At 35.4% G+C, this 6,000-nt stretch overlaps 2 non-coding genes across 2 annotated transcripts; both read left to right on the top strand.

Moving 5' to 3' along the window:
• The first annotated feature begins 4,038 nt into the window (after positions 1–4,038).
• On the top strand, positions 4,039–4,112 carry TRNAN-GUU (transfer RNA asparagine (anticodon GUU)). The gene has a single exon. It is a non-coding gene; the product is annotated as a tRNA-Asn (tRNA).
• A 1,800-nt stretch (positions 4,113–5,912) lies between these two features.
• On the top strand, positions 5,913–5,986 carry TRNAN-GUU (transfer RNA asparagine (anticodon GUU)). The gene has a single exon. It is a non-coding gene; the product is annotated as a tRNA-Asn (tRNA).
• The last annotated feature ends 14 nt before the right edge of the window (positions 5,987–6,000 follow it).

Below are 6,000 nucleotides of genomic sequence, written 5' to 3'. Positions count from 1 at the left end.
AATCCCAATTTTAGATTTGATAAATGAAAATAGCACATAGCAGAGGATGGTTTCGATCCAACGACCTCTGGGTTATGGGCCCAGCACACTTCCGCTGCGCCACTCTGCTGCTCATGGAAGTGCTTAGAACTCAAGAAGGGTTGATTCATCACAAGAACATGGCAATGTGTTCCTTTTAATTAGCGAAAAATCCTAAAATAACTGTCCAGATTAGAGACTTTATAAACTTTGGTAAGGAAACTTTCCAGATCAATGTTTCTTAGCTGTTGTTTGTTTATGTCTCATATAGGGTCTCTGTGGCACAATTGGTTTGCACGTTCGGCTGTTAATTGCAATATTGGTGGTTCAATCCCACCCAGGGATGAAAATCTTCTATTAGTCAAATTTTGGGGATTTTTAGGTAGAGAAGTCAACATGTCAAACTACCTATTTTATGGTAGGGTTCAAGACTTTCTCTGAAACAATTATCTCTAAAGTGAGTTTAATTTGATTTAAGCCAATTTATTCAACAATTAGAAAATACCTGAAGGTTATTGTTGTTCCTGGTGATATCTAATCAGCAGAATGGAACCTAGCAGCATTTTTAAGTGAAAGCCTGTGTTATGTTATAACCAGGTGTTATCTTATCAGTACAAAGGTAAGGAATTAAGAAAAACTTTTTGAAGTGTGAAGATTTTTCTTACAAAATCATTGTCTTATTGCATCACCAAAGTGTAAGCTGGAAAGATGATTTTGATAAATTACTTGTTAGATCACCTGATTTGCTCTTCTGGAGTCAATGTAGTTTGTTTTTCTCAATAACCATAGAAGTAATAGGGTAAAGTAAAGACATTATGTGGATTTTTTGCTACAGCACTTCTGTCAAAATACGAATTAAATGAGTTAAGATGATAATGGATTTTCTACTATAAGCAAAGACCAAAAAAGTCAAAATAGCAATCCCAATTTTAGATTTGCTAAATGAAAATAGCACATAGCAGAGGATGGTTTCGATCCAACGACCTCTGGGTTATGGGCCCAGCACGCTTCCGCTGCGCCACTCTGCTGCTCATGGAAGTGCTTAGAACTCAAGAAGGGTTGATTCATCACAAGAACATGGCAATGTGTTCCTTTTAATTAATGAAAAATACTAAAATAACTGTCCAGATTAGAGACTTTATAAACTTTGGTAAGGAAACTTTCCAGATCAATGTTTCTTAGCTGTTGTTTGTTTATGTCGCATATAGGGTCTCTGTGGCACAATTGGTTAGCACGTTCGGCTGTTAATTGGAATATTGGTGGTTCAATCCCACCCAGGGACGAAAATCTTCTATTAGTCAAATTTTGGGGATTTTTAGGTAGAGAAGTCAACATGTCAAACTACCTATATAATGGTAGGGTTCAAGACTTTCTCTGAAACAATTATCTCTAAAGTGAGTTTAATTTGATTTAAGCCAATTTATTCAACATTTAGAAAATACCTGAAGGTTAATGTTGTTCCTGGTGATATCTAATCAGCAGAATGCAACCTAGCAGCATTTTTAAGTGGAAGCCTGTGTTATGTTAAAACCAGGTGTTATCTTATCAGTACAAAGGTAAGGAATTAAGAAAAACATTTTGAAGTTTGAAGATTTTTCGTACAAAATCATTGTCTTTATGCATCACCAAAGTGTAAGCTGGAAAGATGATTTTGATAAATTACTTGTTTGAACACCTGATTTGCTCTTCTGGAGTCAATGTATTTTGTTTTTCTCAATAACCATAGAAGTAATAGGGTAAAGTAAAGACATTATGTGGATTTTTTGCTACAGCACTTCTGTCAAAATACGATTTAAATGAGTTAAGATGATAATGGATTTTCTACTATAAGCAAAGACCAAAAAAGTCAAAATAGCAATCCCAATTTTAGATTTGATAAATGAAAATAGCACATAGCAGAGGATGGTTTCGATCCAACGACCTCTGGGTTATGGGCCCAGCACGCTTCCGCTGCGCCAGTCTGCTGCTCACGGAAGTGCTTAGAACTCAAGAAGGGTTGATTCATCACAAGAACATGGCAATGTGTTCCTTTTAATTAATGAAAAATCCTAAAATAACTGTACAGATTAGAGACTTTATAAACTTTGGTAAGGAAACTTTCCAGATCAATGTTTCTTAGCTGTTGTTTGTTTATGTCTCATATAGGGTCTCTGTGGCACAATTGGTTAGCACGTTTGGCTGTTAATTGGAATATTGGTGGTTCAATCCCACCCAGGGACGAAAATCTTCTATTAGTCAAATTTTGGGTATTTTTAGGTAGAGAAGTCAACATGTCAAACTACCTATTTTATGGTAGGGTTCAAGACTTTCTCTGAAACAATTATCTCTAAAGTGAGTTTAATTTGATTTAAGCCAATTTATTCAATATTTAGAAAATACCTGAAGGTTAATGTTGTTCCTGGTGATATCTAATCAGCAGAATGCAACCTAGCAGCATTTTTAAGTGGAAGCCTGTGTTATGTTAAAACCAGGTGTTATCTTATCAGTACAAAGGTAAGGAATTAAGAAAAACTTTTTGAAGTGTGAAGATTTTTCTTACAAAATCATTGTCTTATTGCATCACCAAAGTGTAAGCTGGAAAGATGATTTTGATAAATTACTTGTTAGATCACCTGATTTGCTCTTCTGGAGTCAATGTAGTTTGTTTTTCTCAATAACCATAGAAGTAATAGGGTAAAGTAAAGACATTATGTGGATTTTTTGCTACAGCACTTCTGTCAAAATACGATTTAAATGAGTTAAGATGATAATGGATTTTCTACTATAAGCAAAGACCAAAAAAGTCAAAATAGCAATCCCAATTTTAGATTTGATAAATGAAAATAGCACATAGCAGAGGATGGTTTCGATCCAACGACCTCTGGGTTATGGGCCCAGCACACTTCCGCTGCGCCACTCTGCTGCTCATGGAAGTGCTTAGAACTCAAGAAGGGTTGATTCATCACAAGAACATGGCAATGTGTTCCTTTTAATTAGCGAAAAATCCTAAAATAACTGTCCAGATTAGAGACTTTATAAACTTTGGTAAGGAAACTTTCCAGATCAATGTTTCTTAGCTGTTGTTTGTTTATGTCTCATATAGGGTCTCTGTGGCACAATTGGTTAGCACGTTCGGCTGTTAATTGGAATATTGGTGGTTCAATCCCACCCAGGGATGAAAATCTTCTATTAGTCAAATTTTGGGGATTTTTAGGTAGAGAAGTCAACATGTCAAACTACCTATTTTATGGTAGGGTTCAAGACTTTCTCTGAAACAATTATCTCTAAAGTGAGTTTAATTTGATTTAAGCCAATTTATTCAACAATTAGAAAATACCTGAAGGTTAATGTTGTTCCTGGTGATATCTAATCAGCAGAATGGAACCTAGCAGCATTTTTAAGTGAAAGCCTGTGTTATGTTATAACCAGGTGTTATCTTATCAGTACAAAGGTAAGGAATTAAGAAAAACTTTTTGAAGTGTGAAGATTTTTCTTACAAAATCATTGTCTTATTGCATCACCAAAGTGTAAGCTGGAAAGATGATTTAAATAAATTACTTGTTAGATCACCTGATTTGCTCTTCTGGAGTCAATGTAGTTTGTTTTTCTCAATAACCATAGAAGTAATAGGGTAAAGTAAAGACATTATGTGGATTTTTTGCTACAGCACTTCTGTCAAAATACCAATTAAATGAGTTAAGATGATAATGGATTTTCTACTATAAGCAAAGACCAAAAAAGTCAAAATAGCAATCCCAATTTTAGATTTGATAAATGAAAATAGCACATAGCAGAGGATGGTTTAGATCCATCAACCTCTGGGTTATGGGCCCAGCACGCTTCCGCTGCGCCACTCTGCTGCTCATGGAAATGCTTAGAACTCAAGAAGGGTTGATTCATCACAAGAACATGGCAATGTGTTCCTTTTAATTAGCGAAAAATCCTAAAATAACTGTCCAGATTAGAGACTTTATAAACTTTGGCAAGGAAACTTTCCAGATCAATGTTTCTTAGCTGTTGTTAGTTTATGTCTCACATAGGGTCTCTGTGGCGCAATTGGTTAGTGCGTTCGGCTGTTAACCGGAAGGTTGGTGGTTCAATCCCACCCAGGGACGAGAATCTTCTATTAGTCAAATTTTGGGGAATTTTAGGTAGAGAAGTCAACATGTCAAACTACCTATTTTATGGTAGGGTTCAAGACTTTCTCTGAAACAATTATCTCTAAAGTGAGTTTAATTTGATTTAAGCCAATTTATTCAACATTTAGAAAATACCTGAAGGTTAATGTTGTTCCTGGTGATATCTAATCAGCAGAATGCAACCTAGCAGCATTTTTAAGTGGAAGCCTGTGTTATGTTAAAACCAGGTGTTATCTTATCAGTACAAAGGTAAGGAATTAAGAAAAACTTTTTGAAGTTTGAAGATTTTTCTTACAAAATCATTGTCTTTTTGCATCACCAAAGTGTAAGCTGGAAAGATGATTTTGATAAATTACTTGTTAGATCACCTGATTTGCTCTTCTTGAGTCAATGTAGTTTGTTTTTCTCAATAACCATAGAAGTAATAGGGTAAAGTAAAGACATTATGTGGATTTTTTGCTACAGCACTTCTGTCAAAATATGAATTAAATGAGTTAAGATGATAATGGATTTTCTACTATAAGCAAAGACCAAAAAAGTCAAAAAAGCAATCCCAATTTTAGATTTGATAAATGAAAATAGCACATAGCAGAGGATGGTTTCGATCCATCGACCTCTGGGTTATGGGCCCAGCATGCTTCCGCTGCGCCACTCTGCTGCTCATGGAAGTGCTTAGAACTCAAGAAGGGTTGATTCATCACAAGAACATGGCAATGTGTTCCTTTTAATTAATGAAAAATCCTAAAATAACTGTCCAGATTAGAGACTTTATAAACTTTGGTAAGGAAACTTTCCAGATCAATGTTTCTTAGCTGTTGTTTGTTTATGTCTCATATAGGGTCTCTGTGGCACAATTGGTTAGCACGTTCGGCTGTTAATTGGAATATTGGTGGTTCAATCCCACCCAGGGATGAAAATCTTCTATTAGTCAAATTTTGGGGATTTTTAGGTAGAGAAGTCAACATGTCAAACTACCTATTTTATGGTAGGGTTCAAGACTTTCTCTGAAACAATTATCTCTAAAGTGAGTTTAATTTGATTTAAGCCAATTTATTCAACAATTAGAAAATACCTGAAGGTTAATGTTGTTCCTGGTGATATCTAATCAGCAGAATAGAACCTAGCAGCATTTTTAAGTGAAAGCCTGTGTTATGTTATAACCAGGTGTTATCTTATCAGTACAAAGGTAAGGAATTAAGAAAAACTTTTTGAAGTGTGAAGATTTTTCTTACAAAATCATTGTCTTATTGCATCACCAAAGTGTAAGCTGGAAAGATGATTTTGATAAATTACTTGTTAGATCACCTGATTTGCTCTTCTGGAGTCAATGTAGTTTGTTTTTCTCAATAACCATAGAAGTAATAGGGTAAAGTAAAGACATTATGTGGATTTTTTGCTACAGCACTTCTGTCAAAATACGAATTAAATGAGTTAAGATGATAATGGATTTTCTACTATAAGCAAAGACCAAAAAAGTCAAAATAGCAATCCCAATTTTAGATTTGATAAATGAAAATAGCACATAGCAGAGGATGGTTTCGATCCATCGACCTCTGGGTTATGGGCCCAGCACGCTTCCGCTGCGCCACTCTGCTGCTCATGGAAATGCTTAGAACTCAAGAAGGGTTGATTCATCACAAGAACATGGCAATGTGTTCCTTTTAATTAGCCAAAAATCCTAAAATAACTGTCCTGATTAGAGACTTTATAAACTTTGGCAAGGAAACTTTCCAGATCAATGTTTCTTAGCTGTTGTTAGTTTATGTCTCACATAGGGTCTCTGTGGCGCAATTGGTTAGTGCGTTCGGCTGTTAACCGGAAGGTTGGTGGTTCAATCCCACCCAGGGACGAGAATCTTCTATTA

This window comes from Taudactylus pleione, unplaced genomic scaffold, assembly GCF_031769625.1.
Source record: "Taudactylus pleione unplaced genomic scaffold, aTauple2 ptg000134l, whole genome shotgun sequence".
In the NCBI taxonomy this organism is placed as follows: domain Eukaryota; kingdom Metazoa; phylum Chordata; class Amphibia; order Anura; family Myobatrachidae; genus Taudactylus; species Taudactylus pleione.
Note: the sequence above shows the minus strand (reverse complement) of the source record. Positions and strands in the feature narration are given on the sequence as shown.